The sequence below is a fragment of the Bombyx mori genome, chromosome 17 (genome assembly GCF_030269925.1).
Source record: "Bombyx mori chromosome 17, ASM3026992v2".
NCBI lineage: Eukaryota > Metazoa > Arthropoda > Insecta > Lepidoptera > Bombycidae > Bombyx > Bombyx mori.
The window spans coordinates 11,337,311-11,358,338 of NC_085123.1; the positions used below are offsets into that span (position 1 = coordinate 11,337,311).

General features: G+C 39.1%; 1 protein-coding gene and 1 long non-coding RNA gene across 3 annotated transcripts in view; one reads left to right on the forward strand and one right to left on the reverse strand.

Moving 5' to 3' along the window:
- The window catches only part of LOC101744910 (voltage-dependent T-type calcium channel subunit alpha-1G), a 187,666-nt gene that overhangs the window by 107,078 nt on the left and 59,560 nt on the right, over positions 1-21,028 (reverse strand). The gene's annotated exons all lie outside the window — the stretch shown is intronic.
- On the forward strand, positions 372-1,228 carry LOC134200521 (uncharacterized). Its single transcript, XR_009975476.1, has 2 exons — positions 372-581; positions 945-1,228. It is a non-coding gene; the product is annotated as an uncharacterized LOC134200521 (long non-coding RNA).

Below are 21,028 nucleotides of genomic sequence, written 5' to 3' on the forward strand. Positions count from 1 at the left end.
TTTTCTCAATTTGACCACAGACTAAGCAATAAGGAAAGCTTGACAATAGTCAAATAGTATGCATGTGAGTGTGTGTGTGTCAAATACATGGTGGTTAGGGTGTGTAATGTTTTTTTTTATTGATTTAATGTATTTTTTATGCATAATAAAAAAAAAAAATACATTCCGTACTCACGCACTATTTTCTCCATGAGTGTGGGAAATTTCAATTTTCATAAAAAGTTTTTGCTTCACGTACTAATACGCAATTCATATACATACTTATAGATGAAGCGTTATTAGATTAATGTCAGTCCGTAGGTATGACATACTATGTATCATTTTTAACGTTTTGACATTATCTATACAGCCAGGAAAAAGCTAAAAATCTAGATGTTTAATAATTAAAGCCATTTTGTACGTTTACGATTTATTTTAATATTTTTATACATTTTAATTTGCGATTTTTTCGAAAACTTGTAGTTTATAGTTTTCGTTGTTGCGGAAGACTAACGTGTCGATTAATGTTTTACTTCAGTTAGCACAATATTCAAATGTCAAGATTATACCATAAAAGTAGTTTTATTCTAGGTGTAAATAAGGTATAGTATTTTTTTAATAAAAACTATAAAAATTGGATGCCTACGATGGGCAGGACATGTAGTTCGAATGGAAGAGACCAGAATGCCAAGAGAACTGCTCTATGGCAAACCAGTGGGCCGCAGAAGTCGTGGCAGACCTAAACTCCGATGGTTAGATGGCGTAGAGCATGACCTCAAAGCTATCGGTGTCAGGAACTGGAAGGAGAAAGCCCTGAACAGAGCAGTCTGGAGAGACATACTGGACCAGACTAAGGCCCACCCTGGGCTGTAAGGCCTAAGATGATGATGAATTTTTAAATAAAATTATTAAATATTACCTTAGCAAAACGATAAGAATGCTCTATCCACAGCTCAATATTACAGGCACCGCTGAGGCTTGGAACGTCATTCAACGTCTCCCGCATTCGTCTAAATATTTACTGGCGGAAGTAATAACAAATGTCGCTTGAGAGCGTGCATGCTAAGCGATCTGAGGTTGGCTGTAAAAATGCAATAACATTCGTAATTGCGGAACATTAGGAAACCGAAAAGTTTTTGAGGGAAACAATTATAGCAACTGACAAAACGGAATTTTTCTACAAAATACCCTAAATATAATTGACTTTTGGAAAAATGGTTTTTCGTTAATAAAATATATTTGAAGTTTATTTTTATTGCATAAGATAATATAAACACTCATTTTGGAACTTTACAGCCCTAATTTCGTTTTGCTCCATTGGCGAGTAGTGCAATGCAAATAAAAAGAGAATGATTCAAATATATATTTAGAACCGTCCTTTCTGATGTTGAAGAACAAAACACAGAGATAACCTATGACTAATCGTAGACTCAGATTATATCTGTAAGGTTTTTTTTTTATCTAATCCTTTGACCTTGAAACTCGCTACGATTAAAGCTAAATTATACCCGCATTTTTCTTTTAAAGTTCCCGAAAATTTTACGACCGAACCTGCATGCGATCGCGCACGTGCTTCTGGCGTGACGTTACAGGATATCAAAAGCACCGACATTGGTTAATCTCACAGTTTCGAGTCCGCAACGCTCGCTTTGTCGGCGATTGTTTACTTTACGTTCTATTTTCGCTGTCCATCATCTGGCCATTGTTAGCGTTCGGCGCGGCGTAGACGGGCAAATGGTTTGCGGTCACTGTCTTGTGCGGTTCAAGTCTATTGCTAGTTTTGGTTGAATTGATCACCTTGTATACACACCACGTTTTGTAGTTGGATACATACAAATCGCGTTATAGGTCATCACGCTGAGGAAAACAGTCTATAGAAAAAACAAAAAAAAAACGGAAAATTATCTACCTCACGGGTGCTTTTATCAGCAAACAGAGAGGTCAGAACTTGTATGCGGAAGCTTTTCTTAAAATTATCGTCAATCATTGTGCAATTACCTAAACTAATACTCACTAAGGCTGTCATTGAGACAGACGATTAAACTAACGTTTTCTTTGCAATAGCGTTTATTTTAATGAATAGATATCGAACGATTAAGTGACAACAGAACGCCCATAATCTCCAATTCAGTATTTTAGTAATTGAGGTGAAACGTCGAGGCTTTTAGCATTATTAAGTGAAAGGAGCTTTAAGTTATCCAGACATTCGACGACTCCAAGAGACTTTTGTAGAAAAAAAAAACTGTTAATTTAAAAAACATAAAATATAAAAGATGAAAGCATTATGAATTTGGTATTTAAAGACAGAGGAGACGTGTCAAGATTTTTTTGTTTTGATGTAGAAAGTCAGGAGATTTAACGGTTCAAAGGGTTAGGGCACTTTTCGCCGCGTGGAATTTTTTTTATAGCAATAAAGTCTGTTCTACACCATTATTCTTATCATGTCACAATCCGATACGCACGATTTGTAAATTCTATTTTTATTACACGTTACTCACAATGCTAAAAGTCGTTGGTGAAAAAAAAAATGTATGATACCTTCAGAGTTAAAACTCTGTCATAGTCGAATCACTGAATATGATTGATTACCAGACGACGCATACCAAACACCTTAATTATGAGGACACTACGAAACGAGGAGCACAACGATTTCCTCAACTTTTTTCATCGTGGAACTCATCCCTAAACACGTTTTATGTCGTATTTTCTTATCCGAATTAGTTGCCTCTGTAAATTTATATTTAGCATAGCCGCATCACTTGACAGTACATCAGGCATCTTATCCTTAAGGACTACAAAGAACATAAATAATCATTGTTATACCTACATTATAATATATTACAGTACTCCCACCTACCTAAGCTGATAGCCTTGAGAGACTATTTCAGCGTAACCTTAACTAGTAGGTGAGCTCACGGGGCTCAAACCGGAGTGATGCTAACACTGACCCTAGCAAGAGCAGTGCTTCGCAGAATCTACCACCGGATCGGAAACGCAACCCACTGAGAAGATCTGGCGAGAAACTCAGTGGGCTGTGTCTATACGCTAATTCGCTCGTCGTGCCCTTCGTCGCAAGCGTCGTGTTTGACGAAGACGGTGACTGGCAGTACTCCTAAAAGCCACGCTGTGCTGTGATCTTTGTGAATTTTACCATATAAAATATAAATTTTGTTGAAACCACGAAAAAAAAAACCACAAATATTAAAATCAACATCTAATGTTATAATAAAAGAATAGATTATAGGTACTACGATGATACAATAACCATGAAAATACTTTATATTGTAAACTGAATGCGGAATATCGTGTTTCTGCCTTCGTTCTACAATAACATCTAATTTGCATGGAAAAACATGGATGGATTATAAATAAGCAATATTCGTGACATAATGGTGGAGGAATTATGTTGCCATTTCCCAAGGATTCAAAAATGTTTTATGTATTAATTCAAAACGAGATGGAACTAAAACAATATTCGTACTTTTGAAACATTTTCGTTTACTATTATAATTTATGATATATTTTCACAACTAATATAAATTATATATGTATTCTACACAATATAATTCTGCTGTTGTATTTATCATTAAACTCTCAAATGACCTTAAGCCGTGAAACCGATTCAGATGGTTTTTGTGTGTATATAAATGTGTCCGATTTTGGTTGAGATTTATATTTGGTTCTAGTGGGCTATGCAATTAAGTTCTTGATAAGATTGTTTGCCTTTTACACTGCCCTGACTCTCACTGTTTGAATGGATAGCTTGGTTTTTCAAATTAGATTAAGTTGGTGGCGCTGCGATTTCAGGAATTTGAGTTATTTTTAAGGACAGTACAGTTTGTAGGACATTTTCTACCGGGCCCTTTAGTAATGTAGACAAAAATATATGTACCTATTTTTAGGGAGCAAATACAGGGTGATATAACTATAGTAACAAGCAATATAACAACATCCGTCCGTGGAAGTACAAATTATCTTCACCTTTCTTAAAATTGTTTGTTTCGCTATCCTGACTATTTTCCAACGAAGCTATCCGATTTGATCGTCTTGTTGGTCTTTAGATAGTTATCGTAACCACCACATTCCGAGGTCCCAGTTCGATATCCAATTGAGGTCAATGTCCTTGTTAAAAAATATCGTTCATATCTGGGATGCATGTTTCCAGTTATAATCCAGGCTAGCTTAGCTTAGGACTATTGAATGTGGATTTCTTATTTGAAAATCTACATTCAATCCACAATACAAAACTTCAATCTCATTCTTGAAAGTGGGCGTCGACGTTCACTGAGTGCCATGAATTAGTCTGCTCATCTGTGTGATTGGAAATTTAAAAACAATTTCAGTATCATGAGCTTGTAGGAAATGTAACAGGATGGTGATTCAATAAACACTATCGAACTCTGCATTCCGGAACGTAATGAGTGTAAAATCCGTTGGTATCAATGAAGGTGGCCGATTCAAGGGAATCCCGAAATAGAAATGTGAGAATACTCGCACATACTGCAGGTTTGTGTATTCACCATTAAAATGAGTGTATCTGATTATTGTTTTGTTTGCGTTATTGAGTTTGGTTCTATTGAATAAGCTTTGTAAAGAATTTCTCTCGCACACCCAGTTTCCTATTTTCGTATTTTGTTTACCTTAGAAAAATGTGCACTGAGCTAAGCTAAATTGTATGTGAATTTCTTTCTTTTTGGTTGTAACAAATTTAGAAAATCTTTGAAAAATACATGAAGATGTAGTTTCAGATTTTTCATAGATAATGCGTTTAAGCTTACAGAAATAAATGTAACTTTTAATATTAGCTTAGATAAATATATGTATGTATATCAAAAGTACGTGAAAAGCTTTCTCAAGATTTTTTTGTAACACAGAACTACTTTAAAAAAATATATTGAAATTCATGAAATGAAATATCATTCTTAGACAAGCACTTACCCAATCTCTTTAGACAAGGATTTACATATTGAAAATTTATTGGTGATTTGCTAAGCATCATGTTTTGACGTTTCGTGCCACCAAACGAGATTTGTTGCAGTTGTAATGAATATATTTTCAATTTCTATTCTTGGGTATATACGTGATATATCCAATGCGAAAGACGTTAATTTCGTTAGATATTTTTGGTATTATATTATTGAATTAAGTGACTAAATAATTGATTGACTAAATAAGTATGACGGCTATTGCTTGACAAGATAGTGGTGTATCACAATAGTTCAGCCTGAGGCGAATTATTGCATTGAAAATCACATATTTGGCTCAAGGAATGCTCTATAATTAGGTAAATCTAAAAAATAAATAGCTCGCCAATTTCAATTTTCAGCACTTAAAATATAGAATATCTTATTACTTCGAAAAGTAAACAATCAAATCGGAGAGAAGATCAAGTCACATCTTTTACTCGACCGACACATTCGACCGAAAATTCGAATATTTTCAATTTAATTTAGTTTTCAGATCATCGCTTACGTATCACTTCTATGTAAATATTATTGACTACAAGCTGACCCGGCAGACTTCGTAGTGCCTCAATCGATAAATAAAAGATACATCAAGGGGACACATCAAAGGAAAAACAAAATTGTTTGTTTTTATATAATTCCGAGCTTTTTTATATTTTCTCACCCTTTAAGCCTTTCCTGGCCTTTCACGAATAATTCAAGACCAAAATTAGCCAAATCGGTCCAGCCGTTCTCGAGTTTTAGCGAGACTAACGAACAGCAATTCATTTTTATATAATATATAGATTACGATACAAATACTGCTAAATAAAATTTATACATTTTACATCGGCTTAACGCTTTTCTCCTGGCCTTTGCTCGCTCACATATCCTGGTCAAACTGGAAAGGCCTTCGGGCCACCAGTAATCAATCCTTCAATCTTTCCTTAAATTAAATTGTTGCCCTTGTCACATGTTATTATTATTAGTCACTTCTTCTCAAGTTTCCTCTGAATTTGTTAAAATCGTCGTGAAACTAAATAAATATTCGTTATATTTCACGAAGTTGTGGTGGATTTTGTTTTTTTTTTAAACTTTTTTGTTGGTAGCGAACGTGTATTCTCGAGCAAGTCATAGTTTATTAAGGGTGCTTCCTAAATCTGTGAAATCTTGTAATGGTGTTGGTGATTCATTGGACCACAGAATTACTTAATTAATTGAATATAATATAGTTATCACACACACGACACATGATTTTACAACTCTATTTTTTAATAATGATTGTGATTGTTTTACCACTCTTGTTCATAATTGGACGTAAGTAGTACCTTCAATGGTTTTTTATCTGAACATTTCATAAGTTATTAGCGTCATAACGAAAAAGTAAAATAAAAAAAATAAAGTGACGAATCAAGTTATTATATTCTGTATCTACAAAAGCTCTTTCATCAAACTTCGAATGATTGCAATCATAACCGCGAATACATGTTTTGTGTATTTTCATATCAATTAATAGATACTCCATGTGTACAAATATTGTACATGTATTGTTACTACAATTCACGTACAGTATTTGGATAATCCATATGATCAAATTGAATATTATTTTTACGTGAACGTAGATTTTTTTGAGGTTTTGATATTATTATTTTTTTTTTTTATTGCCTTTGTAGGCAGACGAGCATACGGCCCACCTGATGGTGAGTGGTTACCGTCGCCCATGGACTTCAGCAATGCCAAGAGCAGAGCCAAGCCGCTGCCTACCAAATATCTTGCTGTAAAATATCAATGCTGATATCTTGATTTAAGGTATGAAAGTCGTTTTATGTAATCTGATTTTAGTGTGCAATTAGTGGCCTTTCGAACCATAAAGCATAACTTCTTAGCGTCATAGGTAGAGAGGATGGGGGGTAAGCCCTGTCGTTAGTTATTATGCAATTTTATAAATTTTGCACCAATGACGAAGGTTTGTTTTTTAATTTTTTTATTGTATAGATGGGTGGACGAGCTCACAGCTCACCTGGTGTTAAGTGGTTACTGGAGCCCATAGACATCCACAACGTAAATGCGCCACCCAACTTGAGATATAAGTTCTAAGGTCTCAAGTATAGTTATAACGGCTGCCCCACCCTTCAAACCGAAACGCATTACTGCTTCACACGTACATACATTCTACTGCATTCTTAGCTGTATCACCAATTCCGGGCTGCTGAAGACACTCTGAGCATAAGTTTTATATAAACTGCCTATAATCTGTCGGAAACTTTACGGATCATTCATCTTCTACTATTACGGGCGTTAATTAAAAAGGGTTCACATAGTAAGCGCGAATGCACGGATTACTTTAACCGTACCGTCTAAATAATAATATGTTATATTCATAAAAAAATACTTTTACGCTATTTAAATTGTATAAGTATTTTTAATTACATCTAAAACTCCCAAAAGCGCAATTAATAATATTACTGAAAGCTATTGTTATTATTCTTCCACTATATTACGTTTTATTTATATTAAATTTCTCACGTTTGATTGTGAATAGTATTAAAGAAATTTAATAATTTATTGATAGCATCATACTATGCACTTTTTTGAATTGGTAACATATAAATACATTTTTAGTAATTGGATAAACGACGCGTGAATAATTAGAATACGAATACACATAGAGTAATCTAAGTAATGTGAATTTTTAATTATCTGAATCGCTAATTATCTTACATCGATTCCTTATAACGATTTGCACTAACTGCTATCTTAGGTTAACCGTAAAAATTGGTCTTAATTGGATAGCCCACGTACTTATAAAATGCAAAGAAACAAACTATATGCATCATTCACACTTGTTCAAGGTTTTGTTATATATTTATGTATGTATAAATGTATGTATGTATATATAAGATAACGAAAGAAAAGAAACGAAGAAAAAAAAGAAATATATAACAATAACTCATAATAATAAAGTCATAATATGTAGTAGTCATAATAGTAATAACATTTACTCATTATCCGTATGATCTAAAAACGAATAGAAGTTGGTAAAAAATGTCTAAAATAAACACACATTGACTTAATAAACATGAATTATTAATAGTGTTCTGAGCCTAATGTTTATATTCCATTGGCCCTGGAGTAATTTACCTGGAACACAAATATAAATCATGAAATTAGAAACCACTACAATTCCATCATCGCAAGACCTTAACATGTAAACAGCGAGCGTTACTCAGCCGTTGTGATCAGGGATGGCACGAACACTGATGTTCATTATTATGAACAGTTTTCAAATATTTTGCGTTTATGTATTCTTCCTTTATGAAAAGGAGTACACTCGGAGATTTTTTGATGGATTGAATCAGAAACGAAAAAATCAATTGAAGAACCATGGTAACCGGCATAGCCCTAAAGCAGGGGCTCCCAAACTTATTTTGTCTACTGCCCACTTTAAGAATAAATTATTTTTTAGTGTCCCTATTTTTTCACCTACCTAAAAACTACTATAGCGAGAGCTCAGTCGGTGTCTAAGAGTCCTCCTAAATGAAATTACAAATCGCCTCCCAAGCCTCTTCACAACGCTCCCTTTTTTTTCTGGGTCTCTTACCGCACACCCTTTAGGCCTGCAGTGCCCGCAAAGTAGCGTTATCGCTCACTTTGTGAAAGGCTGCCCTAAAAATTGGCAGGCTGAAGTGCCGGGCATATGTGGCGAGGAACCGATGACCGATGAAGCAGACGCGTTCTGGACTGGAGATCAAGTGTCGATAAGCGCAGCGTTAAACACACATCCAAACTAGTTCCACTTTTGTGACGAACAGACTGTGTATGATCATGATTATGCAGTTTTGATATAAATACTGTTCCAATTAAGTCGCTTTTATTGCCGTTTTTATTCAAAAAAATTCACGTGAATTTTGATAGCAAACAGAAATGGTTCAACCTAATAATGTCCGGTACACAACATTCGATTAATACTAAGCGGATAAAGAGCGGAAAATTTTGCTTTGGATTTCATATCTACATTGTCGAATGCGATTTCATTAGACGATTATTGTTGACAAGAAACGTGACGTGTATTCATCTAGTATAGTATGTCAAAAAAGGATTGGATATCTCAGGTTTCCTACTTCAATGGATATCTCTGACAAAAATAATTTAAAATGATTGTCACGAATCTCCACTGTCATCGTTTGAGGGATTACAATATGGAGGCTTACCGAAGAGTTTCATTACTGCATTCTGTCTATCCATCTCGTAAATCTAAAGCAATTCCTGAACCGTTTTCACGTTACAAATTTCAAGGTTTATTTTAATAACTCTATTGCAATTCAGAATCGATTTCGAGTTGTTTAGAAATTGAACGCTACAAACAAACCAATGCTATTAATATATGTCACTATCTATACTTCCTTCATATCATTAGTACTCGTATTCATGTGTCAAGCTTTATCTATATATTAATACGTGAAGCAAAAACTTTGTATCCCTTTTTACGAAAATTGCGCGGACGGAGGAGTATAAAATTTAGCACACTTATAGAGAATATAGAGAAGAAGTGCACAATGCTAATATTTTTTCAAAATAATGTATAAAAGATACATTAAATCAATAAAGAAAACATTACACACACCACATACCATGTATTTGACGCACACACGCATGCATACTATTTATTGTCAAACTTTTGTTCTTGACGTCTGTTGTCAAATTGAGAATAGATTAAATATTGTTTGTCTTTATTAATATTTTTTTATAGTGTACCCTTGGCGAAATTTGTGATTATAGAAATATAAAATACAATCATAATAGAGTACAAACTTACAATTCCAATTAATTATAGTCGAATTTCGACTACTACGGGACCTCTAGTTTGATTTAATTTTAGGTAAAATAATGCGAATTTACATTTGTGAAAAAGTTTTTCAATTTCAGTCTTTAATATAGTAATATATCTTCGATAGCAACTGTAAGAAATCAAAATGAAATTATTTATATAACATATTTTGGAGCGTAAAAATAATCTGTTCGTTTATGTATTATAGTCACGGGTTGTTCTTTATTATCAAATTACTTATTTAAATTAATAAATAATTAAAGAATGGCTCTAAAATCTGCATCTTTGCAAGAAATTTTTACTGGTGGTAGGACCTCTTGTGAGTCCGCACGGGTAGGTACCACCGCCCTGCCTATTTCTGCCGTGAAGCAGTGATGGGTTTCGGTTTGCAGGGTGGGGTAGCCGTTGTAACTATACTGAAACCTTAGAACTTATATCTCAAGATGGGTGGCGCATTTACGTTGTAGATGTCTATGGGCTCCAGTAACCACTTAACACCAGGTGGGCTGTGAGCTCGTCCACCCATCTAAGCAATAAAAAAAATGTACATACATAAAATTATTTACGGAAATCTTAAAACATATTTAGGACCTAGTCTTAGATCACACAACTAAATTGAAGGTCGAATTTTTTTATTCCCGATTCACTTCGCTTCCCAACCAATTGTTATGTTGCTTGATTTATCGAGTGCACATTTTTGTTTCGACGAAAGCTAGGCGTTACGCGAATCGGCCATGAATCATGATAACGGCCGGCCTAGATAAACATATTTTCACACAACGCAAAGGTCAAGATTTCTGATTCTGGCGGACGTCTGTTTTGCGCTTGGCTTTCTGTGAATAGTGTTTTAAAAATGTTTTCTTCAAACATTATTTTCTTAGTCTTTAAATAAAATGTTATTAAAGTTAGTTTTAATAAATTATATGTTCTGATTTGAACGCTAGGAAATCCGTTAATTAATATGATTGAATTATATAATTAATTAATATGAATAAATTGATTGAAATAACATTTCAATTTCAGATCTCAAGTGAAGGTGATGATATTAACAATGTATTTATAGACTCCAGTTACTATTATAATAAACTATAGACGTGCCCCGGGTTAATCTAGATACTATTTCAGTATTTCTCTACATTTAAATCATATTATGCTAACTGAATAAATTTTTTTTATTGCTTAGATGGGTAGGCGAGCTCACAGCCCACTTGGTCTTACTGGAGTGGTGGTTACTGGAGCCCATAGACATCTACAACGTAAATACACCACCCACCTTGAGATATAAGTTCTAAGGTCTCAGGTTACAACGGCTGCCCCACCCTTCAAACCGAAACGCATTACTGCTTCACGCCAGAAATTGGCAGAGCGGTGGTACCTACCCGTGCGGACTCAAGACATCCTACTACCAGTGACAAAATGATATAATAAAATAAATATAACTCAATTTCGTGACGAATAGTTATGTTATGCAAATAGATTTTACATGCAAATTAACACGTAGGTATGTATATAGTAGTGTTTGAAGGGAGCTTATTCGAACAAGGTGTTTACGATGTACAAATCGAGTGTAATGACGTGAGCACTAATTGATGTATTGTAGAGAATTACTGTAAATTACTAATACATTATTGCTACATTAAATACAAAGTAGCTTTGGTAAAATTAGTAGGTAAATATTTCTATAGCCTCATATGTTTACATAAGGAACTTTGTATAAGCGACCGTTGTAAATTAATAATTCAGATTCAGCGGTAATTTTTTACAAGTTTATAATAGAAAATAACTATGTGTGCGCTATGCCAAATAGAATTTGTTACGTTGTAATGAATGTATTCTATTCTTTTGTTCTTTTAATTTATACGGTCCACTGGAAAAAAAAACTTAGGAAAAAAATATGTAAAAAGATAAGCGCTCTCGGTATTTTTAATTGATATGACGTCATCAGGGCTACATAGCCTATCATCGTTGATACGAAAATAGCATTATGGGAAAATTCAAAAGACGAGCAACCGAACGATTTCAAAGTGTAGGGCTTTCTAAGATCAAATGTTAGGGATTTAAAATCAAATAATTGCGTCTACATTGCGACATAATTTATTTAATTTTATTAGAGGTCTTATTTCAAAATTAGAATTTGACGGTAATTTGTTAGCGCCTTCGAGGGTTGATCCGTTTCTGATATAATTACCTGTATCTTTACCAGTACTCTTGGTAGTTAGGATCTTTTTGTAAAGTAATATAATAAAGTAAAAGTAAAGTAAGACATAGAAGAGTATCGCGGATGTTAATCAAAATTGAAGCTTAAAAGCAATCGGTTAAATCACTCTTTCATTAATAACATTACAGATGACGTGGCGGGTGTAATATAATACTACTAACCGTACTCGCCCGCTTCGCTGGGCATTTAAAATTAACATTATCATTTATTGTCATTATTATTAGGGAGTCCAATACTTATATAAGTTTTAGCCTATCCATCAAGTACATGTATTTTCTACATGGATACCAAGTTTCAAGTTTTTTTTTTTTTTTTTTTTTTTTTTATGATTGAAGGATTACTGGTGGCCCGGAGGCCTTTCCAGTTTCACCAGGACAGGTGGGCGAGCAAAGGCTCAGCCAGGAGGGGTGGGATTTGCTAACAGCTACCCGAGCGGCGCCTCCGAAGGAGACCTAACAGCTCAAGAGCAGCTGCTTCGCGAATGAATCTACTACCGGATCGGAATCGCGACCCGCTGAGAAGATCCGGCGAGAAACTCAGCGAGCTGATTCATGGGTTAGGTTGCACGGCGAACTCTTTGTCGAGTTCGACGAGTACGGTTACCGAGGTCCCTAAGCCTGCTCCTAGAGCTGAAGGCGTCTAGTGCGAAGGTTATTGGATCTGATGGATCCGTAAGGACGTGTCTAGGGCGTCGACGGTGACTGGCTCCTGCATGATCAGGATTCGGGGAGTAGTCAGCGGCGGCTACGATAAGGCGATTATCATGACGCATAGCCTTATCGAAGTACCGTTCCGACGCTGACTTCATGTATTTCTGTATAGATTCGAGGCCCAGGTCGTCGTGTAGGTCAACGTTCCTCACGAACCACGGAGCTCCGACGGCTAACCTGCAAAAGCGGGATTGTAGAGATTGAAGGGTGTCTATGTGCGTGCGGGCCGCGTGAGCGAACACCACACTCGCGTAAGTCATGACGGGCCTTATGCAAGTTTTGTAAAGTGTCACCTTGTTCCGAAGGGACATTTTACTCCGCTTACAAATCATGGGGTAGAGTCTACCGAGAATAAACGCGGCACGGTCACGGACTGATTTTATATGCGGGCGGAATGTCATCGATGCATCCAGGGTAACGCCCAGGTACTTGACCTTCCTGGCCCAGGGTATGGATTGACTAAAGAGAGTAATCGGGGGTGTGAGATTCCTCCTCCTAATACGGGAGGAAATCCGTGTGGAGCTTCCCCTCTGAAAGAGCACCGCAGTACTTTTCGCTGGGTTGATGTCTATGCGCCATTTTCGGAACCACTGTCCTAGGGCTAGGGCTGCGCTCTGAAGCTTCTTCGCGATTAGGGACTTGTTTCTACTGGAATAGTAAACAGTCGTGTCGTCGGCGAATAAAGCTAAATGGGTCGGCGGCGACCGGGGAATATCGTTAACGAATAAGCTAAATAGGAGGGGTGAGAGGACAGAGCCTTGCGGGACTCCAGCTGTGAGAGGTCGTGGGGAGGAGCGGGTTCCCTCGACTCGATATCGAAAAGAGCGGTTCGACAAGAAGTCCCGTATGATGAGCACGAGACTATCCGGCACACCCATGTTGAATAGTTTGAAAATCAAACCGTTGTGCCAGACTTTGTCGAACGCTTTTGCGACGTCGAAGAAGAGAGCTCCCGTGTATAACGGTTTTGGTCGATTAAGCCCCACAAGAATGTGCTCCGTGAGGCGGTGCACCTGTTGAACGCATGAGTGATTTGTACGGAATCCGAATTGTTCATCGATGAGAATGCCCTTGGATGAGACGAAGTCTCTGAGGCGTTTGTAGAGCAGACGCTCATACAGTTTGCCTAGAGACATGAGGAGGCTAATCGGGCGGTAGCTCGTCGGATGATTTTTTGGTTTACCGGGTTTATGTATGCCGATAACGTCCGCTTCTTTCCACACCGCGGGAAAGATACAGTTCGCCATAGCGGCATTGAAAATAGATGCCAACATCACGATGAGTTGGACGGGTAGAAGTTTAATAACGCGGTTGGATATACCGTCGGAACCGGGAGCCTTGCGAGGACGTAGGTCTTTGATCAAGTCTTTAACTTCCATCGGGGTGACGGGTGGTAACACATCAGAGGGTGGCAAGGAGGCTCTGCGTTCTACCTCACTGTCTACTAATTCTACATGCACAGGGTCCACGGATTGAGTGCTGGGCGTGCACTGGGTTTGCAATGTATCGGCCAGCAGCTCTGCTTTTTCGTCATCATCGAACGCCGTGAGTCGGCCTGAGGGGCCTACGAGGGGGGGCATAGTTACTACCGTATCCGATTTGAGAGTACGAGCTAAGCGGTAGTAAGACCTTTGGGAGGGCGCGAGTCCTTTTAAGAAATCAGACCATCTGGCATCTCGGACTTCGGCGATGCGCGACTTTACGTCGCGTTGTAGGGCACGCATTCGAATACGATTTTCCGCGGTAGGATACCTGTCGTAGGCGCGTATCGAGGCGTTCTTAGCTCTAAGGAGTTCCCTAATATCGTCGGACAATTTGAAGCGGTGAAGGAAGTCCTCCGCTACAACTTGTTTCGATGACCTATCTAATGTCGAGGTGATGTGTGACGTTAAGATGTCTATGGCTTCAGCGGTATCCTGAGGAGACGGGGTAGAGTCCGGGCTAAACGGTAGCGATGGTGGATCAGATTCAGCCAGGCTGATGCCCAGCGTGTGCCAATCCACCACAGTCCTCGTGACGGGAACGGAATCGGGAGCGCGACCGAGCTTCATAACGACGGGACGGTGGTCTGAATCTAACTCTGAAACTACTTCGATCGAGTGTAAGCGCAGAGTTACGTTTTTTAATAACGCTATGTCGAGTATATCCGGGCGATGCGCGATATTTAGCGGGTAGTGAGTCGGGATTAGCGGAGCGACGATATCGAAGGCGAGATTATCGACTAACGCGTCAAGCCGCCTGCCATTCGGGGTTGTGGTGTGTGAGTTCCACCTAATGTGTTTACAATTTAGGTCGCCCGCCAGAATGACAGAGCTCCCCATGCCGAGCAGCGCCTCGATATCACTGCTTAGAACGATCTTATCCGGTGGAAGATAAACGGACGCGATAACGATCGGCGCGTGTCCCGTCAGTGAGATTCGGCACACTGATGCTTCGATATTAGCGAGCGCGGGAGGATCGAGTGGGACGCAATGCAGGGCTCTTCTATAGTAAATGACGGTACCACCACCACGAGCAGAGAGCCTGTCGTTCCTGACCATGTTATAGTTCGCGATTTTAGGGTCACGGCGCGCGGGCTTAAGTAGGGTCTCCTGCACTAAAAAGATATCAATTTGATGGTCACGCAAAAAGTCAGAAACCTGATCACGCTGATTTGCGAGACCGTAAGCGTTAAAAAATCCTATCGTTACGGATAGGGGCTTTATTCTACTTATATACGCCATTGATTACCGGCGGAGTGAGGGGAGGACGTACGTATTTAATGACGCGTATACGTCGGCGTATTCTTGCACAACGGCGATAAAGTGTTGTGCAGTGGAGGCAGAGCGAATGGCGTCGCCCAAAGCGTTAACGCGCTCAAAGTTGATCGACTGAAAGAAGTCGATCGCTAAAGCGAGATTGTCGGACGCGGTCGGAGGGCAAGTCGCGGGAGAGGGACGAGTCGCGGGGGCGGGACGAATCGCGGAGGAGGGAGTTGTAGCCGTGTTCATGTACGGCAGCGGTTTCGCCCAGGCCGAGACACTGGGCACCGGCGCCGGAACGAACGCTGGCTTAGCCTGCGACACAGAGGGTGCCGAGGCTTTGATGTCTGGGCCGGAAGCTCGGAGGCGGTTTTGGCGGGCGACGCGGCGATTTATTTTCGGGGCTCGGGGGCATCCGCGGTAATTTGCGGGGTGACCCTGTGTTCGACACAGGACGCAGCTAGGCGGTTCTGTCGCGGTTTTTTGATCGCGAGTGCATAGGGCCGTGGCGTGATCGCCTAAGCACTTGACGCATCGGGGGCGCGCGTGACAGTTACGGGAAGAATGCCCGTATAATTGGCAGTTATGGCACTGGCTAGGTGTGCCTTTCTTGTGTGGGGTTTCGACTGCGATTCCGGAAAGGCTACAGACCGTTCGGATGTTGAATATTTGCTTACCCTCGGGGGTAGGCTGGAGGGCGACGAGAACCATATTATATGGCTCCCTTCCGCGGCCTGTGTGCATGCGGTGTACGGAGTTAACCGGTAGGCCTTGTTCGAGAAGGTCGGCCTTGACGAGCTCGGCATCCAACTCTTTAGGGATGCCACGTATAACGGCACGGAGTTCGCGCTCCTCCTGGAGCGTATATGTGTGGAAACTTATACGCTCCTTACGGAGGTAAGAAGAGAGGGCCCTATGGTCGTCGGATGTTCGAACCTTAATTTGAATGCCGTTCGCGAGGTTACGGGCATTCGTAAAATTGATATTTTTGGCCTTAAGGGCCAGGGAAACTCGTTCCCAAGCTGCCTTCTCTTGAAGGATTACCGGGGGAGGGGTCTGGGCTTTATTTTGTGCCACTGGACGCGGCGACGGAGTGGCACGGGCTGGAGGCGCAACGGGAGTCTGAGGGCGGGGGCGCGACGCGTTCGCGGCTTTGCTAATTTTAGCGGCCGCGGGAGCTCGAGACTCCGCGGCACGCTTCTTACCCTTTTGCACCAGGGTGAATTCATCCGTCGATGAGGCGGGAGCGAGGTCGACCTCCATCTCCGAGTCAGAGTCGGAGGACGAGGAGGCGGGCGCAGGTGACCTACGAGTAGGTGTTTTGGACGGCGCGACGGAGGCCGCGGATGATCGCGCTGCTGGAACGGTGACCACGGCGGACGACGCAGCAGTTTTACTCGCCAGTATAGGCGACGCGGGAACGGCAGGCACGACGGAGGCTGCGGTGCTCGATGCAGAAGCTTTGCACGCAGGTACAGGCGACGCAGGAGCAGCGAGCTCGGTGGAGTCCACGAGAGGGCTCGCAGTGTGATCGGCCTTGAAGGCCTGAAACTCGGAAGTGAGCTTTGGGTAGCGAAGCCGGAGAAATTCCGCAAATACAGCGTCCATGATGTCTACGTGCCCAGGTGGGGCTACCCTGGGTCTTAGAAAACACTCGCCTTGCGGCGAGGCCCCAACTTCTCGGACCTGAGCGGTTCTATTGAACACAGGTGGCGATGCGGCACGATTACTGCAGGACAAAGAAAAATCACAACAAAACGGAAATAACAAAAAGAAACAAAACAATTAAACACTTCCAGGAAGACAGTTTGTCGGCAGATGTACCACGAACACAGAAATAACAAAAGGAAACAAAACAAATAAAAACTTCCAGGAAGAGCACTTAGTCGGCAGATGTACCACGAACACAGGCCGCGCGAACAATGGCCGGGCTAACAAAAGCCGGGCGAACAAAGGCCGGGCGATCGAGTGGTCGATGAGCACGTCCGCGCGTGACGGGTGCCTCTATCGGAATGACACCAAGTTTCAAGTCAAACGGATGCATGGTTCAGTAGTTATAACGGAACATCCATAAAAACTACTGTAGATTTATATATTAGTATAGATAAAGTATTATATACGTAGCTTTTAATGCTAAAGTGGTTACATTATTCGAAATGCGGATTCTAATTACACAGTAATCTCAACACTTAGGAATCCTTCAACGTTTTAAAGTAGTACTGATATTTCAGTACACGTTGCGATGGTTTGAATCACAAAACCAGAGAAGCTTAAAATTATAAATGAAACTAAAATTAATACGGAATAATTTCAGAGCGATAGACATCGATAATTAGACAGCGCACTGTATTATTTTAAAGAGTTTATTACATCACGAAAACGTGTAGATTTCATTTTAAACGTTTTTTATGTAAATACAAACTCTTACTTCAACAAACAGAATCAGATTATTAATCAACTGACACCATATACATAGGTGGAGCAAACTAGCGGTAACGCCTCTCGGCGCTCCGTGAGTGAATGTTTTCGAACATTCCGATGCGTGAAGTCAGAGAACATGTGTTCAGGAAGTGATTTTGAGAAAAAGGCTTCTAAGACTGAAAATAATGTTTCTCCGAGCCGTAGATTACGTTGAAGATTGTACATTTGTTTTATGGTACAGATTTGTTTTTGTATATCGCATTTTTAATCTACCTATATATAAAAATGAATTGTTGTTCGTTAGTCTCGCTAAAACTCGAGAACGGCTCGACCGATTTGGCTAAATTTGGTCTTGAATTATTTGTGGAAGTTTAGAGAAGGTTTAAAAGGTAGATCAATATGAAAACGCTCGGAATTAAATAAAAATTACAATTTTGTTTTTCCTTTGATGTGTCTCCCGTCGGACGGATTCCTTTTGTTTGTTTTAAGTTTATTTTATACAAAAGTTTAGGTCTTTTATTTCTCGATTGAGGTACTACGATGTCTACCGGGCCAGGTAGTCTTAAATAGATAAATAGCTTATTTGGATGCTAGTTATATCGTGGTCTTCTACAAGGTAGACTAACAGCCTGTTGGAGCGGGAATCCGCTTGTGGCGAGGCTTGTGGGAGGTCTATGTCCAGCTGTGGATATCTGTGGGCTGAAAGATGGCTAGATAAATAGATGGAAGCTTAAAGCAGCTTAAAAGTTTTATTTATTTATAGCGTAAAGTCGTATAGGAGTTTACGGCTCATCTAGTACTTGGTTGTCTGGTACCGCATAGACGCCTTCGAAATGTGGTACTGGAGGATATTGCTGCAGATTCCATGACTCCTTTTCGCACCAACGTGTCAATACTAGAAGAGCTTAATGTTAAAACCAGTCTCTCCACAATATGCATTCATAGAGTATTGGAGTTCTTTGGACACATTGTTCGAAAGGAGCGTCACAATCTTAAGATTGATGAGATATGAGGCAAGATAGAGGGCAAGCGTCCCAGAGGACGCAGTCCCACGAGATGGTCGGATCAAATTCGGTCTTGTCTGAACATCAAGCTCTACCATGCCCTTCAATAGGCCAAGGATCGCAGCAGATGGAGACCAATCGTACAAGAGAGATTGATGCAGCGGAAGAGTCACGACCCTCAGTAATGAGGAGAACGACGCAAGGAAGGAGGGGGTACTTGGTTACCAGGGCCCATAGACATCGTGAGACACGTGAGACACTGGAGTCTCAAATGAGACTTTTTACAATTGTGTACAGGCTGAGTCATCGGATAAAATGAAACATATAATTGCTTTGCTACAAAAATAAGGGTGCTTCGTGTTAGTCTACCGAGCTAGAGGAATTGAAAAGCTAACACACACACGCACCAAATAGAAACTGTTTTTTTTTCATTTCATTGTTTTACATCTACCACATCTCTTTGTGTTCGAGAATACGAGCGACCACAACGAGCTACTACATAGAAACTCACATGGATTTTTTAATATAGTGGTCCCGCAGTAGTCGAAATTCGACTTTAATCAATTGAAATTTTATGTTTATACATTAATATGGTTCTATTGTCAAATACTATCATACTTATTTAATATAATCACAGATTTTGCCAAAACTACACTATACATAAATAATAATAAAGACAAGCAATATTCATCTATTCTCAATTTGATCACAGACTTTAAACACTAACAAAAGTTTGACAATTGACAATAAACAAAGGGTATATTCATATATATGTGTTGAGTCAAATACATGGTAGTGTGTGTAATATTTTCTTTATTGATTTAATATATCTTTTAAGCATTATTTAAAAAAATATTAGCATTGTGCACTTCTTCTCAATACTCTCTATAAGTGTGGAAAATTCCATAGTCCTCCGTACGCGCAATTTTCGTAAAAAGGGATACAAAGTTATTCCTTCACGTATTAATATATAAATATATGGCATAGTATAGTAGCAGTATTATTCGTTTAAATGAATGAAATTCAGGAAGCCAAGTTCGCTTTTCAAAAAAAAATAACTGACTCAATGAATATCAATGGATGATATCATTCACTATTAAACTACTATGCAATTGTGAACCTTATGTCGAGTGACTTAAGAGCAATTAATGTACAGACGAGTCATCGACCGACTGACATCTTGAAGTCCAGCCAAACGAAAGGTTCGCAATGCACCGCGTTCACCGGAAGCTTGCGGTGTCGTCAAATGTCGTGTAAGTTTTATATCGGCACGGACATGCGAGTTCGTTCGCTATGCTAAAGTTTGAATCGAACATTCGTAAAGAACAAAATTAATACGGTTTTGTTTAAAAATTTGTTTATTTGCTGGTATATTAAATCAGTTAGCTAGCTATATATTTCATATTATATGTAAACGGTATATGAGTCGACTATTATCAAAGCCGGCAATCTGACTTTTGGACAATTATTGGTAAATCAGAAAAACGAATTGTTGACTTTGTATTCCATTGGCAGTCACAAAACTCTTCGGAACGACATCTTAGATAAATAACAGGTTAACTATTAACCTTTATTTAATGCAGGTTTTGAACCGTATTCTTTGAAGGAGACAATTATATTCAAACCAATCTGTATTGACATATCAATAACATTTTTTTTTCCAAATGCACAGATTGCCACCTTTGATAATAGACGACTCATATCTCTGTTTATTGTATGTATATACTTTCTATAATAATGTATTGTCAATAGTACACCGCAACATACCTGCTATATTTTTATATTTTCCAGAATTTCTGTAAATTAAACGGTTGTCTGAAAGAGATGTCGCTTTTAGCGATAAGATCCCCTATTGTATAAATGTATCTACTTTTTGACTGTTTTTTTAATTTAAATTGTGTTTTGGTGTGCAATACACTATATTCTCTCTCTGACTTCAAAATATTTATAAAAAATTGTGGATTTTTTTGTGTACTTCAAATTTTTTTATTTAATAACAAAGAAGACGCATCGCTCGATATTGTTTTACAATGCAATTTTAATGTCAGTTTTTAATGATAATTATAAGTAACGTTCCGTTACAAGTGTAGAGCAGCTTTAAGTAATAGAAATGCGGCTTTAACCTCTTTTCTCGGTGATGGGATCGTGTGTCAAGTAGATTATTACTGTTAAGTACTAGGTACT